We start from the raw sequence: 12,132 nt of genomic DNA, 5'->3' as shown, positions 1-12,132 counted from the left end.
TCTCCTGTACCCCTTTCCTCGGTGTGTGATCCCTCCTCTGCAGCAAGCCCCTTATGACGGATTTCGGTACCCCCGATCAAAGTTGCCATACATTCGCGTCTCCATGCCGCTCCATCAACACACGTCAACGTAGATTCAAGCACCTGTCACTCAGAGCGCAGTCCATCCTCAGACAGGTAAATAAATACAGTGAACAGGAGGCGTTGGAGAATGGAATGCTCCAAGACGAAAGCGGTGTTGTTTTTATGTTATTTCCTTATCATAGCTGCGATTAAACTTCTTGTCACACTTCTTTTTAAAAAAAAATTAAAAAATTGTTGAGTGATATGTTTGGAGGCAGAATTTGCTTTTATGACGATGTCCTTATATAAAGGTAGGAGTATTACTGGGCGAGGTGATGGGAAAATAATACGTATTTTTAATGCAACTTCTTAGTGGCGGATGGACAGGTCGAGCAGCAGGACATACTTAGCCTTGGTGGCATCAAGTATTTAAAGTGATCCATTCATATAATTCTTTACCTCTATTTCGCCCTTCAAGCTCAAAGGAATCTGTTTCGGCAGAAATCGAGAGTGATTATTCTCTTGCGTTGACGTTTTGGATCATATTACTGTTCTACTCCATGCTTCTGTATTGTCGATCGTGCTCTTTGAAGTACCTGCAGGTGGCATGCAAAGTTTAACAAATAGTTCATAAGTGTTGATGTTGAAAGAGACCGCCTCCGTGGTCTAGTGGATAGAGCGTCCGCCTGGAGTGCGGAGGGTCGGGGGTTCGATCCTCGGCCGCTTCATACCATTAGACGTTAAAAGATGGCGCTTGTTGTTACTCTGCCTGCCACGGGGCATTAGTCCGGACAAGTACAAAAGGACACACACACACACACACACACACACACACGTGCATGCACGTCGCTATATAAGTGCAAGAATCTTGAACGCGACGTTAAACCCCTTTTCATCACAATCGTCACTTTTCAATGCACTTAGAGAAGTTCTCACTGTTGTAATTGGTTATGAAAGAAAAATATAATGCGTGAAAATGCGCGTGTGTGATAGTTAATGCGTGATAATGCATGTGATAGTTCATGCGAAATATTGTGTGTATGATAGTTAATGCGTGATATTGTGTGTGTGATAGTTCATGTGTGATCAAGTCAGTGTGATAATTAATGCGTGATATTGTGTGTGTGTGTGTGTGTGTGTGTGTGTGTGTGTGTGTGTTATTGACAGTGAATGCTAATGATAAATTGTTGTGTGATTGCATGTGTGAAAGGTCATGAATGATATGATGTGTGAGAGGTGTGTAATAAACACATACATACACATTTCCACAGTCACAACACGTGCATCAGCAGATCTTATAAGAGTATTACCTATTCATCTATGTGATGATCCATCTCAAATCGTTCTTTATTCCAGAACGTTCCAATCCGTATTACCAGTTCCCAAAGCCTAATTGCTCCTTAAATACATTAGAAATCCCGTATGACTGTTTTTATGTCATCAATCATGCAAGGTATGGATGCACTTTTTTATATCGAAATAAAAATAAATAAACGTCAACGGCAGAGGCGGAAGGTGCCAATGCCTACGTCATCATACCAGTAGCTGGCATTGCACCTTTGGCATTACATTTGAGCGATAAGCTTGTTGTGGGGCTTATTTACGAACTTGGGGCAGTTTTAATCTACATAGTTGCGGCGTGAGTCATACTTGTCGTTATTCTGTCACCTAAAGCATAAAAAACATTACATAAACAACTTCAATGATAAGTTTATTTTGACAGGTATCGCAGTGCATGACAGCTCTTGTCAGATATAGGCATTCCATAAGTGTCGTCCCCATGACATATTTCCTTAAAATAAGGAATAATAGACGACTTGTCGTCTCATGAAATGTTTGCTATAGCGTACGGAATCGTAATTATATTCTATAGCATACGGACACATTGATATATTATCCTCTTTTGATGAATGTCACATGGCATGCGGAATCGTAGATATATTGTTCCCTCTTGATGAATGTCATATGGCATACGGAATCGTAGATATATTGTTCCCTCTTGATGAATGCCATCTGGCATACGGAATCGTAGATATATTGTTACCTCTTGATGAATGCCATCTGGCATACAGAATCGTAGATATATTGTTCCCTCTTGATGAATGCCATCTGGCATACGGAATCGTAGATATATTGTTCCCTTTTGATGAATGTCACATGGCATACGGAATCGTAGATATATTGTTCCCTCTTGATGAATGCCATCTGGCATATGGAATCGTAGATATATTGTTCCCTCTTGATGAATGTCATATGGCATACGAAATCGTAGATATATTGTTCCCTCTTGATGAATGTCATTATGCATACGGAATCGTAGATATATTGTCCACATTTGACGTATATTCTATCCAATCTTAAACATATTGTAGTCAGCATGACGTACAACATATATAATCTCAAGCTTACGGCCACAGTAATATCACTTTTATAATACATTGTATTACGTGTGTAGTCTTTGTGTACAGGACCGCCTCCGTGGTCTAGTGGTACAGCGTCCGCCCGGAGAGCGGAAGGTCCGGTGTTCGATCCCCGATCGCGTCATACCAAAAGACATTAAAAGATGGTACTTGTTGTTACCCTGTCTGGCGCTCGGCATTAAGGGGCTAAAACAAGGACTGGTCGGCTCGGAGTCAGTATACTTACTGTGACTGAGTGGGGTATTCATGTTAAACTGCAGCATGGTATCTCAGTGAGCTAGCACTATAAATCGGCATCAGTCCGGACTAGTACAAGCATACTCACTCACTCAAAGATGTTTAATTGTAAAATATTGGAATTATAGAAATTCTCAACCACAATGCTGAAGATACACTGCGGTCAATATATCCCAATGATACGTTTATTGGTCTGTTTCTCAAAGAAATTCTGTATTGTGCCTCTACCAAATAAAGTTGGACCTTGTTTGGTTTAACACGAAGTTATTACTGTACACCGACAGACAAAAAGAAATTTCTCGTCTTTGTTACCATGTGTCAACAACATACCTAGCAGTAGATACAAGCTATTTTGTTTACAACATCGGATAAGTTTTAATTTTTCATTCAAAACTATTTTTTTAAACGAAGAGCCATGTTTTACGTCTTGCAAATGAATACTGGAACATATATATAGGCGTGTTTACAGGCATTCGGGCGACGAACATTCTGCTGTAGGCGACACAATACGACATGTGTCTGGTCCTGCAATATTACACTTACAACAATGTGCAATGTGTCATCATGGACACAGAGACTGTTTTTTTGCAAACACAGCTTTAATTCTGAAATCCCAGCTTTTTTAAGAGTTAGTAAATAAAACAAACAAGTCAATTGTTCAACTGAAAAAATAGGAAACATATGGTACAAGTCAGAATGGGGAATTGCATCTGTTTGCGTCAAGTTTGGAAATGTCCTCCACAAGTCTACCCAAAAACATATTGAAAGCTTCAGTGAGGCCTTGAATGCTGCAAGCTTGATCAAACAACCCTTTGAAATCTTGGTAGAAAGAGCAAACTCGATTCTATCTCAAAAGTTGTGAAATGTAGACACCAAGAGCTGGAGCTGCAGGAATATTGCTCGGCATGCATGTTGAAGTTATCCCGGTTGTCATCCAGTCTTGTTTTGTCACTCTTAATCGTAACGCGAAGATGTAACTATGAAACAGATGAGGCGTTCCCACTGGTCTCCTTTCTAGTTAACCCGTGAAGACCGGGGTAGAATAGGTCTTCAGCAACCCATGCTTGTCGTAAAAGGCGACTATGCTTGTCGTTAGATACGACTAACGGGATCGAGTGGTCAGGCTCGCTGACCTGGTTGATGCATGTCATCGATCCCAACTGCGTGGATCGATGCTCATGATATCAATCACTGGATTGTCTGGTCCAGACTCGATTATTTACAGACCGCCGTCATATAGCTGGAATATTGCTGAGTGCGAGGTTAAAAAATAAACCAACCAACCAACCTTTATAGTTAGGTTTAATGCTACATTGAAGTCCATTCCACGTATTACAGAATGTAACAGCTTGATGTGACCTCCCACGGCCCGAGATGACGCACGTTTCAGCTGATTTTTAAAACAATTAAACAAAATCTACAGTTGACGTGTCGCAATGTCGCCAAGGTGATTCCAAAGCGACGCATTCCAAAATGACGTCAACGCACTTTGTGACATCGCATGTTTACTGGTCATAATAACATGAATATTAACACGGGTCGTGGCTGCTACCATGGCGTGTATAGGCACCGTGTTGCAAACATCTTTCTGAAGTAACCAAGACAGCAATCACATGTCTCCTTCTGTTTTACAATGTCTGGTATAAGGTTGTATTCCCTGTGTCGTCCATGTCCCTACATTTAGGGATACAGTGTCATCAGCTAAAAGTGTATTATTGTGAATGGACCTTACAAAAAAATTCGTTGTGTGACGTCGCTGAACAGCAGAACGTGTACCTTAACCTGACCAATGTATTAATTTGCTTTTAGGCTTGTTATGCTAATGATTACTGTTGTGTTAATATTTTGTATGGAGGCTAGATAATATATTTGCTACAAATGCAAAACCGGACTTTTTAAAAAAAAATCATGAACCTGAATATATTTTCTATTAAAAATACCTTACCGCAATGGTATGTTAATTTCATTTATGGCAGACAATTTCATATTTTTCAACTTTCTGAAGTTTAATGTTTCAGGAATTTTCTGGGACAATTTATTTAAGAGGTAAGATCCCAGCAACCCAAGCCCTAAGCATATCAAATGGTAGTCCCCAACGTGTTCCTGTATAATCACTTCCCTTAAAATAGAATCTTTCTTTGTATTTTCGCATCGTTTTATTTTTCATGAGTCATAACCGCATTTCCACAGCCACTCGCATCGTGCTTCCTGGTTCGTGTTCTTTGGTGGTGAACAGAATCCGAGAACCAACTCGTGTGGAAGGCTACGTCCGCTAGGCCACAATGACCCAAGTGTCCTTGCAACTCAACCGCAATCTGCGTAATTTGTCTACAGTCACTCTCTTGACCTTTTGCTGATGGACTTCATAAATGGCAGTGTGTGAAATATGTTAATTCGTTATGGAGGACCCTGTCCGAGAAGATGAATGTTTATATGTCCGCATGAGGAGATAACATACCACCACGATACATTTGTGTACATGTGATACAATGAAAGCATATTAATTTTAGGATGCAATACTGGAATGTCGACATAATGGGCTTTACGAAGGAAGTGTGTCGGGTTATGAAATTCAAAAGAAATTATTTATATTAATGTTGTTTACAACATATGGTTTACAGAAGATGAGGAAGCGGAGCGGCCTTGTTGTCCTTTACCTAAGCTGCAGCCATCACTTGAACAGGGAAGCAGTATTTCTTTTGTGTTCATTTCAAATGTTGTCTTGTTTTATAACATTTTAGCACTAACTTTCGTTTGGTCCAAAATAGAGCAGAAATATGTGCGCTGTTTTTTCTTGGGGACATATTTTGTAAAGCCCCATCCCCTCGAAGGGTTTATGATATTTCCTGGTTATTTTAGAAAATAAATGGTATGATGTTGTAAACTGACGGGCAAAAGAAAGTATACACTCCATGTTAGATGATGTCTAAAACTAAAAACAAACAAGAAATGGTTATTCAAAGGTTGATGTGTTTGGTACGGGTATCATAGTTGTGTTTTGGACCTTGCAGTGTTTCGGCGACTGGTTTCAGACAAGTACCTTTTTTATGGCGTCTTAAATTGTTTGTTCAAATCCAATTTTCAATGGATACTTTCTTTTACCTGACAGTTATTAAGTATGAAGAGTACTATCTAGCTTTTGGACTCGGTCTGTTTATAAAGAAAGATGAATTATTCGATGTTGATTGCATGTTGTTTCCTTCCTTTTTATATATTATGACACAATTTTGTTTGTTTGTTGTTTAAAGCCGCACTTAGCAATATTCCAGCTATGTGGCGGCGCTCTGTAAATAATCGTTTCGGACCAGACAATCCAGTGGTTGATATCATGAGCACCGGATTTCGCAATTGGGATATGACGACATGCATCAACCAAATCGGCGAACCTGACCCCCTGATCCTGTTAGTCGCCTCTTACTGCAAGCAGGGGTCGTCGAGGACCTATCCTACCCCGGATCTTCACGGGTCCAGCCCTATATAAAAAATGATAGGACATGCACAACGATGCACGTCGCTTTATAAGTGCAATAATCTTGGACGCGACGTTACACCCCATTTCACCTCACCTCACCTCAAATGCACCACGTTACTGCAAACTTTCACAAACAAACTCTCATTATGTATCTATGATGTGTGTTTAAAGATTGTGCTGACATTTACTCCATCAAGGCATTTCTTAAACCTCAGATACATGTGGCTGGCGGCCATATACGTGTAGGTGGTTACCTCAGCCCAGCAGAGTTCACACTAGGCTCTTAAGATGTGTATAATGCTGGAGGCAGATCCTGCTCAGCGTAAATTTAAAAAAAATGTCTTTGTCAATGATATATTCCAAAACAAGTTATTGTTTCTTCTTTTCTTCCAACATGTAGGTTAATGCAATAAATAAGAACGCCAGAGAAAAAAACAGTCTCGGTTCGGCTGATCCTGTTTTAGCCGAAACGGATTCTACGGTTCGTAAAAGGCAAAAGAGCGGTGAAAATATATTGGATCACTGAAAAAACACTGATGGCACCAGGTGCTCCCGAAAAAGAATCAAGGTTAATCAGAAAAGTGGCTATTTTCAAAAACAATGATAAGTGGGTGCTAATATAACTTTTTCCGCATTGTCTGGGTTATTCGATTAATTAATATATTGGTTCAACCGCACACATGAGTATGTTTATAAGTCTTAGTATATCTCTCTGTATTGATTCATCATGTTAAACATTAACTCAATAAATGTAATTAACACAAATTCAGAGTATGGCGTTCCTACCCTGAGACGGGTGTGCTTGTAGCAGCAGAGTTTAGAACCATTCAATGTTATAAGTAGCAGAGATATGTACAGTAAACTACGGTTATAACGAACACGCTTATAACGAACTGACGGATATAACAAACTTACTTTTTTGGTCCCGACTATTTGCTGTAGATATGATGTATATATGCTTATAACGAACTACGGTTATAACGAACTAAAATTAGTGGTGCCTTTGAGTTCGTTTTAACCGTAGTTTACTGTATACAGTTTGTCATTTTGGTCAATACATTTTTCATCACTGCTAAGATATTTTTTTCTGAAGAACTAAAAGATGTGAGTTAGATATATCCAATGCAATGTTGTTGTTTTTTCTCTTTCTTTAAATATTTTTTTTAACAATACACTGTTAATTTATGACGCCGAAGTCCACAATACTCGACAATGAATGAACCAGGTCAAAAACAGAAATCGCCTGATCGACTTTTGTCGGCTCTTACAACAAGCTTGGGGGTATTTTGAACTTATTCTGACACAAATGTCATGAAATGTAACCACAGTTTTGTTAGTTTTGTGTTTTGATGTTTAACACCGAACCCCATCATATTCCATCTCTATGACGGCGGTCTGTAAATAATCGAGTCAGGACCACACAATCCAGTGATTGATATCATGAGCATCGATCCACCCAATTGGGATACGATGACATGCATCAACCAAGTCAGCGAGCCTGACCACCCGATCCTGTTAGTCGCCTTTTACAAGCAAAGTCGTTTTTAATGCAAGCATGGGTTGCTGACGACCTATGTGACTTTCAGATGAAACTCGTGTACTTATATGCAAACTAAAATCTATGAAATAGCCGCAAAGCAAAAAACAACAGTTTGGGGATGGAATGAACACCACAAGGGTATGGAATATGGTAAAAACATAGCGTTTTCGCATTGTCGCGCTTTGGTTATTTTGGACACTTTTTGTCCCTGCTAGGGTTTCATACAAGAACGTGTTTGTTTCGGTAAATGAATATATTTATGCCATAACTGACATTTTATGTCCCGAAGAGACTATCTTTACATAATAAAGTACACCGTATAAACATAGCCATAACTCACTCTCAAGGTCACATCGTTACGTGCGCATCAAAGGAAGGCATCATTTGGACCAACAAGCTCAGCACAAATATACCTCTCCATGTCCTTCATGTCCATATATATGTCCATCCAATGTATGTCCCTCTTGTAGTATAGATTAACGAAGGGTGGTTTTACGTGGCTTAAAACTCTGCGTGTTCAAGATGCAGAAAAGGACAGAATGAGACATGTCGCTCTAAAATAAGTTTCTTTTCTTTCGACAAGGAAACTATTTTGACTTTGGTCTGCCAGAAACTCTTCACTTTGGATCAATATAGGGAAATCGAATGTGATTCAGTGAGTTGGGTTGGGTCTCGTTGAACAGTATTCCAGTTATATCGCGGCGTGTCAGCTTGAATGTGAGGTGAGGTGAGGTGAGGTGAGATAAGGTGAGTTGAGTTGAGGTGAGGTGAGGTGAGGTGAGGTGAGGTGAGGTGAGGTGAGGTGAGGTGAGGTGAAATTGGGTTTAACGTCGCGTCCAAGATTATTGCACTTATATGGCGACGTGCATGCACGTGTGTATGTGTGTGTGTGTGTGTGTGTGTGTGTGTGTGTGTGTGTGTGTGTGTGTGTGTGTGTGTGTGCGTGTGTGTGGCTGCTTGTACTAGTCCGGACTGATGCCGATTTATAGTGCCAGCACACTGAGATACCATGCCGCAGTTTAACATGAATACCACACTCAGACACAGTATACTGACTCCAAGCCGACCAGTCCTTGTTTTAGCCCCTTAATGTCGAGCGCCTGCCAGGGTAACAACAAGTACTGTCTTTTAACGTCTTTTTTGGTATGACGCAGACGGGGATCGAACCCCGGACCTTCCCCTCTCCAGGCGGACGCTCTACCTCTAGACTACGGAGAAGGTCTTGAATGGGAGGGAAGCCCGAAGTGAAGCAGGTCTCTGACAGTTTACCACTTTGGTGAAACCCACGAGCAAGGGTATGGTGCTGACAGTCAGTTACACATTGACGAATCCGTCATGTGTCAAAGTATATAAGATAGCTACGCGATAAATCGCAAAGAACAACGAAGAACGAAGTGTGTTTTATTTCACGATAAAACATTTTTCTATCATGACGTCATTTCTGGAGATTCCAACATGCGCTCGCAATCTGATGACGTCGTATGTTGGGCGACGTTATTTTTCATTGGGGAGTGTCTAGTGAGTTGTTCGCCATAGATGTAGTGAGTGAGTGAGTGGGTATGGTTTAACGCCGCTTTTAGCAATATTCCAGCAATATCGCGGCGGGGGACACCAGCAATGGGCTTCACACATTGCACCCAGAGAGGGTACAGGTAATCGAAGTGAGGATTGTTAACGTATGCGGGAAATACCCTCCTGTGCTTAGGATGGACTTGTCCGACATTGCCGAGGTCGGATTGTATTGAGGGAATCATTATCAAATTACGGGTAAATATTATTAAATCTGTACATTTTATCATCATCCTTATGCACCCCTCATGGTTTATTCTCCCTGCAGTGTTTTGTTGTACGATAAACAACGACCACGAGTCTTAAATAGTGAACAAGCAGCTTGTTCATCAACTGATACTACACACAGAGGTATGGATATCGGTCAAAATATTTTCAGTGATTCTCACCGCGTATTATAACGTTGTGCCCGTTGGTTTGTTCACAACAATCTTTATAGTTTATATAAAGGCATATTTGGTCCCGAGAATGGCTGCTTATTTTTGGATCCAAAGTAGTTGGCTCATTTTGACTTGACTCTATGCACTTCCGGTTGAAAAGGGGTAAATGTTCCTTGCAGTCTGATTGGTTAAATTAAATCAACGTCATCAAACTTTCATCAAAGTTTGACGAGAAATAGCATCGGTTTCTATTCAATCAAAGTCCGTCGAAAACTTTGTCAAAGTTTTTGACAGCATGTTATACTATCAAAAACTTGGTCAAAATGGATTTTGACTAAGTTTTTTATCAAAGATTTTGATAGTGTAACGGGGGCTTTACGTCCCTTTGCAACGTTTTCGTCATGTCAACGCATTGTCGCAAATAAATCAAGGTGAAGTCATCCATTGTTCAAGACGTTAGGCAATCCATTGGCTTCAAGGATGTTTTTATATGACGTTGTCTCTACTTCCTTTAAGGGACATTAGGTTAGGAGGTTGGGTGAAATGGGGTTTCACGTCGCGTCCAAGATTATTGCATTTATATAGCGACGTGTGTGTGTGTGTGTGTGTGTGTGTGTGTGTGTGTGTGTGTGTGTGTGTGTGTGTGTGTGTGTGTGTGTGTTTCTACTGGTCCGGACCGATTTTATAGTGCTAGCCCACTGAGAAACCATGCCGCAGTACAACATGAGCACCCCACCCAGACTCAGACACAGTATACTGACTCCGAGACGACCGTTCCTTCTTTTAGCCCCTCAATGCCGAGAAACGTCCGGGCGGACGCTCTACCAGTAGATCACGGAGGCGGTCCGTTGCAAGTTGGAAACACAAATAATGAGCATGGAACTATAAAAGAAAACATTTATTGATAACATATTACAGCACCTATCACGTACTTTGTATTTAATTTTATATCGCGTGTAGAGCCCACGGCCTTCCACACTCCGGGCAGACGTTCTACCACTTGACCACGGAGGCGGTCATTTCGTTCGGAAACAATATTGGTTATATGTGTAATATCCCGCTCGCAAGCTGGGATTATTGATATCTGTCCCTCAGAAAGACTCGGAAAGGGCGATATAAATTGACTCGGGACAGATAATTCCCGCTAATACCCCGTAGCCCCCTCAGGTTCTCTGTCACAATAGGGACGTCATTGTAGACATCACCAGATGCATAGTTGAATGTCAGGTTCATTTAACATGGGCTACAAGTTTTACAGAAACTATTGTCAGATGGTACATATTACTCCGTTACAGCTGTGGTTATGTAATCTGACCGATGTGACGACAATCCAACTGTCGCAGATTTAAAGCTGCATGCTAGTCCTTGTTAGCGGTCCAGTCAGCTGTTCAGATCGGATCGTTTTATTTAACGTCCTTTTGAAAGGTATTTCAGATATTTTGTATCGCATGCCGTGCGGGGGAGGGGAAGGAGCGGGCATGGATTTAAGCAATGCGCACACCGGCACATAAATCCACAGAATTTATGATGTGACCCCTTGACCCCTTTTGAACACATACAGGTTAGGAAGGAATTCTTAAAGTAGACTTATAGTTATCTGGCTAAATATCAAACACGGAGATTTATTCTACACTTAAAGCTGTTCAACATGAGGATAGATGAGGAAGAAAGGACAGTCAAATTACAATGACTGATGGTATGACGCTCCTCAGCGCATTCGTTACAACAGCGTCTTTCAGTAACTTGTAAGGGGAGGTCGGGTAGCCTAGTTGTTAAAGCGTTTGCTCGTCACGCCGAAGACCCGGGTTCGATTCCCGACATGGGTACAATGTGTGAAGCCCATTTCTGGTGTCCCCCGCCGTGATATTGCTGGAATATTGGTAAAAGCGGCGTAAAACTATACTCACTCACTCTGTAACATGTAGGAAGACTCGTCTCCCTATCGATCAGTGTTCGGTGTTAAAACACAACAAACCATTGTTTATGGGAATCATTCGTCTTAACTCGCCCCTTTCAGTAACCCACCAGAACAAGACGATTCGTCCCCCTATCGAACCAATCAGAATGCGCGTAAGGATTGTATGAACACATAGCACTTTTTTATGGATAGCAACTTCTTTTATTCTTCATCGAGAATAAACGAACTTTCTATTCATAAAAAGTGTCATGTATTCATGTTCTCCCAACTTCTAAATGCCTATAAAAAACTTCAGAATTGTAGTACTTTCATAAACATATTAAGGAGTACTTAAATCAATTATGGCAAAATGTGACCGTTTAAAAAATGTGTTGTATGTATTGTACTTGTTGTACGAATTGTAGCTGTTGTATGAAGTGTAGGTGTATGAATTGTAGTTGTTAATACAGATAGGGCCATGCACGGTGAGAGATTCAAATCTACAAACGTACGTTTGTTTACATTCTATTAAACCTTTAATAGCTACATGTTTTT

This window comes from Haliotis cracherodii, unplaced genomic scaffold (assembly GCF_022045235.1).
Source record: "Haliotis cracherodii isolate W230 unplaced genomic scaffold, xgHalCrac1.p SCAF_11, whole genome shotgun sequence".
Lineage (NCBI taxonomy): Eukaryota > Metazoa > Mollusca > Gastropoda > Lepetellida > Haliotidae > Haliotis > Haliotis cracherodii.
Note: the sequence above shows the minus strand (reverse complement) of the source record.